This window comes from Brachycentrus maculatus, unplaced genomic scaffold, assembly GCF_059751285.1.
Source record: "Brachycentrus maculatus isolate JH-2025_06_01 unplaced genomic scaffold, ASM5975128v1 h1tg000119l, whole genome shotgun sequence".
Lineage (NCBI taxonomy): Eukaryota > Metazoa > Arthropoda > Insecta > Trichoptera > Brachycentridae > Brachycentrus > Brachycentrus maculatus.
This window is the reverse complement of record NW_028280872.1, coordinates 2416232-2429909: the sequence shown is the minus strand read 5'-3', so window position 1 is coordinate 2429909 and position 13678 is coordinate 2416232. Positions and strand designations below refer to the sequence as shown.

Genomic DNA, 13678 nt, shown 5'->3' with positions numbered 1-13678 from the left:
GCCTTTGACATAATACATATATCGTAGTCGTACAGGAGAAAGTGACCAACTACCAAAACGTAAAATGTTCAGGAGGGCCATTTAAGTCACTTTTGCTTGGCAAGAAAATAAACATCACTGCAGTTAGTCATTTTTACTAAGTCAATATATTATACTTCTAAGTATAAAATCCTTTGGGATTTTTTCAGGGCAATATTAAGCTAATATGATAGCAAATAGTCAATGATCACGTTTTTGTTAAACAATGCACTTGGTCACTTTCTCCTGTATGACTACGATGCACAGTATCTAATATAAAAATAAATAAATAAATTGCGAGTGTACTTGGAATTTCCCACAGATTGGCAATCTTGGTGCTGACCTAAAATTGCATCCGACTTCGGATGGAGCATTCGGAACGAGCTGCGAGCGGCTCGGCTCGCTGTATTGACTGCCTGAATGCTCGCATCGTAACATGTTACGTTACTACGAAATGCTCCGGTCAATCTCCACCCTAAGAGGTTTCATTTTTAAACCAAATAAAATGTTTTATTTTATATAATATTTTAGTGTGAGCGGAAATGAACATTCTACCATCTCAGCATAAAGGTCACATCGTTACGGTCACCGGGCATGGGATTGATTCGTCTTGATTCGGATTCGTTACGATTATCCAAATACCTTCTCCTTGAGTGACGGACGCGACCGCAGCACCATCGTGTGCCTGGGGTTCTTGATTAGCCGCAGTGGACGGCAAACTTATTACCTACTACTGCTACTACTACTACTACCATTACGCCGTTCTCCGCAGGGTTAAGCAGAGAGGATGGAAACCCACACTCTTCTGTCTTGACATACACTCCTAGCTCCCTTCACATCCATACATCTAGTCATACATCCGATTAGCAGACATTTGACACCACCAGATTTTAGGTTCTGATTAATCTGATTTAAGTCTTTTTCGGCCGTCCTCGTTCTGTTCACCCGCTCACATTCGCCATGCATACTTTCTTAGTCATTCTCTCGTTATCCATTCGCTCCATATGTCCATGCCACCTTAAACAACTCTTCTTGATTTTTTTCAACTATCCCCTGTTTAGCCTCACGAGTACTAATAACTAGTACAAGTTTAACCTTCAATAACTTATTAGCCAAAGATGCACATTACAAAAAAATGATTGAGAGCCAAATATGTTTGCAATTCTAGTACACCTTAATTATAATTTTAGACCTTTATTTACCCTTAATAACTAAACATTCGACTGGCGGATTACACAATTAAAAATGTGAAACATAATATTTTTTTTTATTGAAAATAGGAACCGGTTACATGGCACTTAAGTTTGGTTTATTAAAAATGAATGTAAGAGACATTTAACTATAAATCACTATTCCGCACAGCTACTATGTATATATATATATATATATATATATATATATATATATATATATATATATATATATATATATATATATATAATATGTCAATATTGTGCGATCCGCACATGGCATTGTATCAACAAATATAGATTAGTTATCTAAGGTTAATTTTTTTTTCTATTTGATCAGATTTGGCCACAGCAACGCGTGACCGGGTACAGCCAGTCTATAAATAAGAATGAGAGTTTAAAAATCAGTTCGCTGAATGAGGTTCGCAGTGTGGTATTAGTGCAGAAGGTAGCGTCTGATGCAATTTCCAGGTAAGCCTCGAGAGATGTTGGAAATCGGAAGGCCGTATACGTTATGTACTTGTTTTAAGTCAGTGCTTTGCAAATACCGTGTCGCTCACTCCTTTCAACAACGTCATATATCAAAAATCGTCAATTTTCAGCTGTGCATGTTTACGGAATGCCCAGAAAATGTACTATATCCCAGAAAAAGCGACATATTTTAACATAATATTTACCCGCTACAGGGCAGAAAGTGTTGTTTTTGCATTTTGAAGAAAAGTTTTTGTTCAATTTTTTTTTATAAAATTAATATTTTTCAATATTAAATTAATTCACTAATTAATTCTCTGTGCACGCCACTGCTTATATTTACATCTCATCTGTAAATACTTAAGACTTCCATATTATTTTTTTATCTATGTTGAGATGTCAATTTATATTTTAATCACATTTTGATTTGATGGTTGTAGAGAATTGCAAAATGAAACTAATAATAAAAAAAATGCTTTAAAAAGGGCTTGTAATACAAAAACCGATCATCAAACTTTCATGAAAAAGTGACCTTTTTAATTCTCTTTTCTGAGGGTGCCCAGTGGCGTGCAGAGTTTTTAATCGGGGTAGGCAGTAGGGTTGGGTAAGGAAATGCATAGTAGGCACTGGTCGTGTTTCTACATGGAACGGGAGTAATCCAGGGTAGGCACTGCTTTTCTGCCAATATAGAATGCACGCCTCTGAGGATGCCATACTAGCACGGTAGGTAAAAGTTTGTATCCATACAGTACAGTTGTGGACTTTTCCATCGTGACAAAATATTTGAAAAGTTCACGAACTTTTGACATTTTTGAACAGCGGCAATTTCGAAGCAGGGCGGTTGAATATCCCTACTCGGTTTATAGTTATCGTGCAGTGCGAGGAATGCATTGGCGGAGTGCATTCACACGAACGCGAGAGAACGTAAACGAGGTGTAGCTACTTGACTGCAGGTCGACATAATGGACACGTCGATAACTCGCCAAACTAGTGCGCCCGAGAAACCAGTCGTGTCGTGAAATGGCCGATAAAGTTCAGCGGTTAGATATAGAGTAAATCTCAAATTCAGTGGGTGGCGCCTACATATATTCAATACATGTATTCGCAAAAATATACCAGTCTATGCTGTCCGTCAATTGATTAATGAGTTTGTAGTAAGTAGAGTCGATTATTATGACTGTTTGAGTTTGTAGTTAGTAGAGTTGAGTATTGTGACTGAATTTGTGATAAGTAGAATAGATTATTGTGAGATTGTGGCAGGTAGAGTCGATTGTTGTGACGGAGCTTGTAATATCTCTTTTTGTGACTGTTTTGAGTTTGTAGTAAGTAGAGTAGATTATTGTGAGTTTGTAGTAAGTAGAGTAGTTTATTGTGAGTTTGTAGTAATTAGAGTCGATTATTGCGACTGTTTTGAGTTTGTAGTAAGTAGAGTAGATTATTTATTGATTTGGCGTTTAATTTATAGAACTCAATTTTAATTTATGTATTAATTTTTAAATCAAACACAGTTTTTTTTTATTTATTTTTTTATATTTTTTTTATAACTTAGTAGACTCAAAAAATCTGTGTTTGATTTAAAAATTCATACATAAAAAAGTAGATTATTGTGAGTTAGTAGTAACTAGAATAATTATTAATTATTGTGACTGAGTTTGTCGTAAGCAGATTCGATTATTGTGACTGTTTGTAAGTAGAGTCGATTGATTACCTTCATACATAGAGACCTTCATGAAATGTGTGTGATATTCTTCTCGAATTATTTTACACACTAGAAGACGTCTGAAAACATGATTTTCAATTTTTATTAAACTTATAAATTGACCAATGATTTCATTCACAATATTTTGAGGGTTCAAATCTTTATTCGCAAATCTTGGTTTGTCTGCTTAGCAATTATTTATATTGACATCTCAACAAAGATGAAGAAGAATACTTATGTCTTGAAACAGAGCTTGCGACCTGTCTTATACTGACCCATACTTCCATATACTTCTTCATCTACATTGACATGTCACAACCAATTGAATAATTTTTAATTAAAAACCCGTAATTAAAAAGCAGATTTATACTTTAAAGTTAAATGAAAGCGTTATTCAGGTAGTATTTAAATATCGCGAAAATCGCACTCCATAAATTATCCAATCATTGCGCCGCAAAAAATCGCAACAAAAAAGGTCGTTACGTTCCTCTACGTACGCGAGTTGGCCAAATTCTCGTAGTACAACTTATTTATTTATAGATTTGGAATAATAACAGTGATGGACGGTGTTACCTAACGCCTCCGGCCGGTCGGGCCGCGGAACCCTGAGCCCCCAGCGGCCCGAGCGGCGGACGACCTTGCCCCGGGCGGGCAATTATTATTGTGAACGATGTTTATCGGCACAGAGACCTGTCAGATTCATGGGTACACGGTGAATGTACTATACGACTGTAGACCGCAGTGCATTCTTCGCGGATCGTATCACGAGTTCTGTAATGGATTCAAGTTTTTTTTTTTATATATATTTTTTAAACACGCCGTATTTGGAGGTCAGCATTCAAAATCGAAGCTGCGTTTTGTAATAATATATTATTGATGGTGTGTTTCTCGGTCACGTGCAAATGGTAAGAAATAGGTACTTAATGTAATTTGATACCAGAGGCAAGATTTATTTATATTTTTTAAAATTTATTTAATAAAGTTACATTTTTAAGTACAACATAATACAATTTCTAAACATGTATACATATGGCAAACTTATAGTTTTTGATTCGCTGTGCCTCTCCAAAAAAGAGACTGAGCTCTTGTGCTTGGAGAGGGACTTACACTCAAGGTTTAATGTTTTATATAATTAATGGTATAATAGACTTTTTTTTCAAGATTTGTATGTAATGGGCATTACAAAATCAAAGATAGAAGGAAGAGGTGACATTAGCAAAATCTTTCAAGTAAACCTACCAATAACACATTAAGTCCGGGAACAGTTCTACATAGGCAAGCCAAATTATACATAAACATTAACAGACATGATTCTGAATAGCACTTTTTATTATAAATCATTTTTATACGGTATAATTTTTAATATATTTTTTTTTATTTAAAAGCTTTTCAACGCAACGGCAGCGCCATCTTTTGAACGTAACGGCATCGCGTGCAAACAACTCATGGCGGACTGCGCGCTTCTTGGCAGCTGTTAAAACATCGTGTACCCACAAGCAGTATGAAATATAAATATTACAAATGTGTTCTTTGTGTTTTAAAAACAAAAAAAAAATCTTTCCTTATTTCACCATGCTAACATCTATCATAGACCTTTTTGCCGCACATTCGTCTGAGAGATCGCATTTAGACCTATGATCGCCATGCCTTAGTGCGGTTGGCGACCAGCTCAACACCATTGCGCCAACGCGGTGCGCTATGCACCACGTCGAGGCGCTGACGCGAGGCAGAAAGAGAGGAAAACGAAGATGCTCAACTTTTTTCTCGGAGTTTTTCTCATCTCGAATCTGTCGGATGTTGATCGGACGAGGCACCGCCCTCGTACGTAACCGTTCCACGTGCTCGGCCACAAATATAGACCAGTTACCTAACTATAGTACACACATCGGGTATTTAAATCAAAGAAACTCAACGAGCAATGTAAGGTATAGCGGCAAAATAAAATAAAGAAAAGGGGTCGGTATCTCTTCCCCCAAGCTAGGGGCATCTTCAACATTTTGTGAACAAGTATTTGTACACACTCAAAATATGGTAAATAAATTAACTTGTCAAATTATAAGCTAAAATAATAAAAATGAAAATGATATTTTCTGGCGTTTCTCATGTATGTGATTATAATCCAGGATTCGGATCTCACATACTAATAATAATAGAGTAATTACTCACATACTAATAATAATAGAGTTTCTGCTCAATAAAAAAGCTATTTTCTAAGCTAAAAAAAAATATTTTCATCTCACCAATAGATGTCTCTAGTGAAATTCTAAGGATTCAAGAATAACGTTTCGAAATTGGTTCATATATACTTACATACTTTTAGAAATTCCAAGAATTTGAGTAGCGTGTTTGTCCATAATGGGTAGAATTGGTGAATGTTACACGTGTGTGAGGTGATCACTCAAACCAGCCCAAATGCCCAGACTTCCATATTCTTCTTCATCCATGTTGAGATATCGAAATAAAAATAATAACTCCCAAGTGGACAAAACCCAGATTTGAACAAATATTTGAAAACAGTCTAGATTATTATAACAATACCAGTTACCAGATTATTATTACCACAATACCAGAAGTATTGTGTACATAATCAATTAATTTGGCTCAAATAAGCCGATGCCCCAATTAAGCGAAATTGACTGTATGAAGAGTAATTTACGCGTGTAACAATTATTTAAAAATTCACAAATCGCTCACTCCTTTCAAGAACGTCATAAATCAAAATACTTGATTTTTCAGGAGAACGTTTTTGAAGTTTAAGAATATAATACAATGTATTAAAAATAAATATCAAGCCACTTACTGAACTTTTTACTGTGCAACAGATCTTTTTAGGTAAAATCTGAAGTTTTTTTCTCCATATGAAAAATATTTAGTTTTTTGAAAAAAATAATTAAACAATGCCTTTTCTTCAAAATGCAAAAACAACACTTTCTGCCCTGTAGCGGTTAAATATTAAGTTAAAAATATGCCACTTTTGCTGGGATATAGTACATTTGCTGGACACTCCGAAAACACGCACAACTGAAAATTTACAATTTTTGATTTATGACGTTCTTGAAAGGAGTGAGCGAAATACCAACGACAAAAAACCATCAAGAAAAAGCGGGTGCAATAATAATTATACATAACGACAGGTCGGCCTCTCGCCAATGGTAATTACGTTATTTTCCAGCATGTGCTAGCGTTAATAGTTCCAGTGTTGGGTGCAAAACGTAAATACTGCAACACACTGCATGGCAACTCGCGTGAAGGCATAATGCACCCGGCAGGTAATATTCTGTCATTAAGGCCTTACTCGCAAGTGCAGAATTCAACCATCGGCCGAGGTCACACGTGTCTTCACGCCCGTTTTTTTTTTTTAATATTGTATTTTGCATATTTTTTGTTATTTAGAATATGTACCATATATAAAAAACTCAATACCTTTCCATAACTCTTTTCTTTTGAAAACCATATAAGTACATATTTAAAAAAAAACTTGCTTTTTCAATGCGAAAACGGTGTTTTAAAAATAAGTGGTTACTGGAAGTGAGCAGATGTGAAATACATAGATCGCATCATTCAGCCATGTAGTATTTGATTGCATAATCAATTTTCTTTCATTATAATTTTAAATATGTATATAAACTTTGTAAAATGTGCCCACGACACGGGAAAACTCAGCGAGGGAACATTACCGTAATCTGTAATTTGTAATTATGTATATGATGAAACATACAAATAAATAAAATTTTAAAATATTCATTTTTAATTTTAGTTGTGCTAAGTAAATATCACTTTATCTTAAAATCTAATTTGACACGTGTTTCGATGCATTCCGCATCATTTTTAAACACAGTAGATTTTACCACAAAGTGACTAATCAATTAATGAAAAAATTAAATAATTGAAGTACCTCAGGTCACGGTGCAACGTTGCCACGAGGCGGCTGAAACCTTTGTTAGTGAAAGTCTGAAATGTCAGCCGATAATCGCATTACTGAAACTTGCGTAATAGGGTCCGCAGACGTAACGCCCAGACGTGGCTCGGTAGTAACCTAATACTACGAAAAAAAACTATGAAAGAACTGTAAAAAAACTACTATTATATAAACAACGCAGACAAGAAAACCTTTGTTCTCTAGTTCGTGAAAAACTATAAACACACTTGGTAAGCTGGTTTAAATTTATCATCTACCAAAACAAAGGTGAAACGCTTTTTGTTTATAGATCGTTCAAATCAAGCTACATTACTTAGCAGCATCTTTAGACATAATATTAAACTTATACACAGATTAGAATGAGGGGTGTTTTATTAGGATTTTGAGGAGGAACTCTTTGAAATGGCTTATTTTTCCCATTTAATAGGGTACTAAAATATTTTATTATCATAGTATTTGTGCTTAAAAATTTTGAGAAAAAAATTCGTCGTCAATCGTCTGAAGGGGGAAAAGTGGAGCTGCCGTAATATCATGCCTTCTTCTTGGTCTTCTTAGACTGGAGCATAGCCACAAGATGTTCGGCAGGACGCCTCCCTGAGCGACAGTAATGCCGTAGAGCAGCATGCTGAGCTCCCGTCATTGTGGACAGTCAACTGCAGATCGGCTGTCCAAACTTAAAACACAGAAAGGGACATTTTTTTCGTAGTAGGTTTTTTTTTGCATTTTTGGACTAAGTAGAATCATCTACTTAGTCCATAAACGCAAAGAAATCTACTACAAAAAAATGTCCCTTACTGTGTTTTGAATTTGGACAGCCGAGATGGCAGGGAGTAATTTAGCTCGAATGCGGAATCGGTAATTCACCGCATCGAGTGTCACGTCTACATTGTAGCATGGCCTGATCGGGTGCCAACTATTAGCCTAGCTAATTGTTGTAGAATTACGGGTAAGCACAAGTAGCGGGTCGCGCGTGGGCCGTGCAAGTACGGAGGTGTGTCTGCCGGACGCTGGTCGCTGGTCGCTGGCAGCCGCCCCGAAACCCATTCCGAGTGCCAGACTGGAAATAGAGACCCGAAACGCTAACACCGAACGGGAGGCGATGAGGAATGAATAAATATAACGTTTCAATTGATGAATTGCGCCTGAAAATTTGTGCCACAAATGAGGCAGTCGATTCCCGATGGTTTTATGCCTGTAGGAAGAGCTACCGCTATGTTGAACAATATCTCATTGATCTGTTCCATCTGTCTGAAGGAGTTTTCCGAAGCGGGATTCTTCAACACCTTTAGCAATACGGCTGTCCAAAGTTAAAACACAGTAAAGGACATTTTTTTATAGTACGTTTTTTTTGCATTTTTGGATTAAGTAGAATCTACTTAGTCCAAAAATGTAAAAAAAAAACGTACTACAAAAAATGTCCCTTCCTGTGTTTTGAGTTTGGACAGGCGAATAGTTCTTGCATATATTTTATTTTAATGTATACGATTAAAAAAATATATAGTTTGTAATGTATATATTAATTAAAATAAATAAATTGGATTGAATTGAATGAATTCATCTAAAAAGTTTATTTTTCCACCTAATTTTAGTGTCCTCACCCAAGGTCTCCATTTTTAGGGCTAATTCCAATAACATTTTCGACTTCTCAATAAAGATGAAGAATATTATGGAATTACAGTCAAAATTATTATTTCTTCTCTTCCAGATAACACTAACAATTACTCATTAGTGACAACTCTATTTTTAATACACACTAACTCATTCCAGAGGGGTTTTTCCAATTGTTTACTCTGCCTTTGCTTTCGAGTATTACTTTATTCATTACAGAGTTTCTCGGTTCTAACCCGAATTTCTAATAATGAGCAGCTTAGGCCCAGAGAAATAGTATGAAATTGAAGTATTTTTGTAAATAATAAAAAAAACACAATATTTCTCTTTAATTTTTTTAAATAATCGAGTATTCCGAACGAGCCCCGTAAACAAATTGGCCACAGCTCGGGGAGGAAACCAGGAAGCCAAACAGAAATAATTTCACGTAATCACCGCGCAAGGTCGTCGGCTCGCGAGACATCCACAATGTGACAATGTGACAGTGTACTGTCACTTGCCAACCACCCATCCCGGTAATCTCTCTCCCTCCCGTGCCATGGTGGTGGTAACGAGAAGCCCATTGCGTAAGTAGGTACTCGACATAGCGCGTTGTCAGCGGGATAGGTACCTACCCACTCGCGATACTTTGCACGAGAGTGGCGCAGTTTTACGACTTCTTCAAAAATGTCATTTTATGATGTTGTTAATATTGCTTTTTTTCTACTTTCCTCTATTGATATTAATTGCGAGTACATTATTTATGACGTTATTATTATAACGAATATTCCTAACAACGTCCAAACATAACCATCTCTGAAAAAGCATGCTTTACGTTAAACCACCCTTTTTGTGTACATTTGCAAGAACACAATAAACGTATATAATATTTTAAAACAAATTACAGTTTGTGGACTCCATATGATACACATAGGAAGCGGATATGGAGCGAAAGCTAAAATAACGATATTAGAATATATTGAAAGCATCGCACAAAATTTATAAAATTAAAAAAACCCTTCTTGGAAGGACATCAAAGAGATGGAAGACCAACAAAAAGGTAACTTTTTTTAATAAATCTAATTTAAGAAAAAGAAGAAGAAATAAAAAAAGAAAAAACATGGTAAATAAATAAAAAAATAAATTTTGTCCGCCTCCGTAGTGTAATGGTCAGCACGCTAGGCTACCGTTCTGGAGGTCCCGGGTTCGATTCCTAAGGGGGGTAAAATAAATGTAAGTGATTTTTTCACTGTCATAGTTATTCAATATTACCCTGGACTGGTACCTGAAGCGGAGGGCTGATCACCTTTCCTTCATGTGTAAACGATCAAGATAACACTGCTTTTATATGACGCAGTGCCCTATGCACCACTGGGGTGCGGATAAGGGTTTTATTATTTATTATTAATAAATAAATTGAAAATATGTAATAATGTTTAACGAGGATTTTTTTAATGCGCGACGAACAACTGGACCATATATTTATCTCGTCGTATCTGCAGTGAGTCAGTTATGGTATTACATAGCCAGGAAAGTAAATGAGACGCCTTGTTATTAAGTAGGTACCCATTTTATTACGCGCAGATCTTCCGGTATTCTGAGAAAAATCTGAATAAAAATGTACTCATTATCTAAGCCATCCTTGCGTAATCACAGAGACCAACCAAAATAACACACGTCTTGGAGATATTCACAAATAAATTTTCATTTCCATGACAAATTTACATAAGGGAAGAAAATGAAGGGTATAAATAAGATGGAGAGTGGTATGGGGCTATTACGTTGGAGGGTCTTATTAAAGAAATTTGTAAGTCTATCTTTAGGTAAGTGTTATTTCACATCACAAAGAAATGCATTTGATAAAACATTTTCGTCGCTTTGAAACTTATAAATCAGTAGATGATAATATCATTTTTCAATTCGAGTGTATTATTGTGTCGGGTTGTAGTCCCGTGGTTAGAGTCGCGGACTCTCAAGTCAGATTTTCTCGGTTCGAACCCACTCTAACACAATTTGATACCTATTTTAATAATGAGCCGCCTAGGCTCAGAGAAATACTACGAAATTGAAATATTTGTGCAAATAACGAAAATATTTATCTTTTTTAATTAAAGTTATTAAATTCTCCATCATTTTAAAATCCAGGGCTGAAATAAAAGTTAAAGGCATTGGATGTTTAAAAGGAGTATCCTTCTAAACAAAACCTTTTGATTTCAATGATTAATTCGCATTTTTTGGTAAATTTAAATTTAATTCGGTTAGTACCACGTTTTTTCTAAGATCTATTGTTTCACATGATTCACCATACAGTGTTTGAAAACGAGTGCACAAAAAGTTTGATGCGGAGTGCACAAAAACACGTGTTATAAAATATTTTAAGAAAAAATGGTATTTACTAGTGAAATTTAAAGTTAAAATAAATAAAACAAAATTTATTTGAAGGATGAGTTGAAATAAAATTAATTTTAGACAAGAATTTATAATTTTTCGAGAAAAATTGCCATCATTCAGTAGGTACTGTTAAAAATATTATATTTCCTGAGGTTTGTAATAGATTAATCCTTTTTACATTGATTCTATAAAATATGTTTCAGGATACACGGGTCTACCAAACAATAAAATGACTCGACTGCAATCAGTGTTAAACGCAGCAGCGAGACTAATTTTTGGAATTTCTAAATTCAGTCACATCACCCCACTGCTTCACAAACTCCACTGGTTACGCTTTCCCGAAAGGGTTGAGTATAAACTCTGCCTACTCATGTATAAATCAATACACAATATGGCTCCAGAGTATCTTAAGGATCTGTGTATTCCAGATGAATTGGTTGATAGACGTCTCACGCTTCGATCGGCTACAACATCTGCAATGGGCAAAGTTATCTTACCAGCTCGCAACCAACGCACTAAATTTGGCGAGCGTGCCTTTGCTGTTGCAGGACCGACGGCGTGGAATGCTCTTCCACCAATGGTTAGAAATAGTGAGAGTGAGATGATCTTTAGAAAAAGACTAAAAACACATTTGTTTGCTAAATCATTTCCACCATAATATTTTCCCCAATTCATTCACCGTGAAGCGCCCTTGAGGTATTTTTTTTTACGAAAATGGCGCTATATAAGTTATCCAATTTTATTATTATTATTATGACCAGTTTTACAGAGGAAAATAAATTTCTTTAATTGATTCGGCAGTCACTTTCCGGTAAAATCTATCCATTTTTAATTTAAGTTTTACTTAGTTAATACCACTATTTCGAAATCCGAGGTTTCCACCGTATGTACAGGTAAAATATTTAGTAAGTACTTGATAAACTTATAATTATTAAAATTCAAATCACAAAAACTGTGCACTAACCGTTTTTTCTAAACGTGTTACTGTCATATTTCTCCGGGACTGCGATCTATCACCAGACTTTTCATTTGACATAGTTTAAAACTAGAAATACGATACGTACAATTTAAACACATTGATTAGTTGATCACCAGAATAAAATGATGTTGGCCAACCGACATAACGTGGAAATAAACTACGCAATATATTTTAAAAGACGTTAAGCTTTTTTTCGCCCACCGAATTTCACCGTCGCGAATGAAAACAAAATTCCGAACATATTAATCCGAAACCGGGTCATTCACCCCCGATGGGAAGGAAATAGATTTTATAAACATTCATTATTGTCGAGGGTTTATTAAAATTTAAGAGAAAAGAAGACGAAAAATTAATTTTCACCCTTTGACAGTGTTAGTATCCAAGGAAAATCGAACTGTGGACTTTTCATGCAAGCATGCGCTATTCCATGACACCATATAAATTAAGAGTAAAATATACTACTACTCCTACTACTACCATCGCGCCGTTTCCCCGCAGGGGTGGGCGGAAAGGATGGAACGCCACACTCTTCTGTCCTGACAAACACACCTCGCCTCCTTCACATCCATACATCTAGTCACACATGCCCTACGATTACGCAGACTTTTGGCACCACCAGATTTTATTTTCTGAGTAAAATATACTTCTTATTCTTCTTCTTCATCTTGTTGTAGGCCTTGTGGCCTGTTAAAAAAATATACACTAGTTTTTAAGTTGATCCATTCTATTCTCTCTGCCTACCCCCGCGGAGAAACTGCGTAATTGTTAGTTAAAAATATACTTCACGAAAGGTTAATGCGATGGTTTTATTATTTTTACGATTCAAATTACTTTTCTGAAGCATAAAAATATTGGATTTAATCAAAATGTTACATTTAAAAAAAAGGTCGCTAAAAATCGCTTTATTTGAAAAAAACCGGACTGCCGGACGGTAAGATTCCGTGTAGTTCAAAAGCGCTCTATAAATAAATTCCCGTTTCCCGGTTTTTTTACACACCCTCTTTCTAAGAAGCGCACAAGTACGGGCGAGGTGTATTATTATTATTATTATTATCGGCTCACACAGCCGGCAGGGGGGGGGAGAGGGGCCTCCCTCGGGCAGGTCGGGCACGTACCACGTGGCCGCGGTCACGTGGCTGCCGGAGGCGGGGGAGGGGGGCGGTGGGAGGACGATCGATCTACTACCCACCCGGGAGGGGAACCTTTCCCAACCGGAGAAGAGAGCGGGGACCACGAAACGGATGATTCGGACAGAGTGCCTTGCCGACTTCGCCGTGGCCATGGCAACCATTTTATTGAGCGAATTTTATAATAAAAATTAATGCCCGTTTAATAAAAAATCTAACTAACTAGCCAATCTGCCTTTGCTAACCATCATGCCGCTACCTCGCATTGTTAGGGCGTTTGTCCACTGCACGGAATTT

The 13678-nt window shown here is 36.1% G+C and overlaps 1 protein-coding gene across 3 annotated transcripts in view; it reads right to left on the bottom strand.

The window, feature by feature from the left end:
* The window catches only part of LOC148309655 (uncharacterized), a 122693-nt gene that overhangs the window by 69907 nt on the left and 39108 nt on the right, over positions 1-13678 (bottom strand). The gene's annotated exons all lie outside the window — the stretch shown is intronic.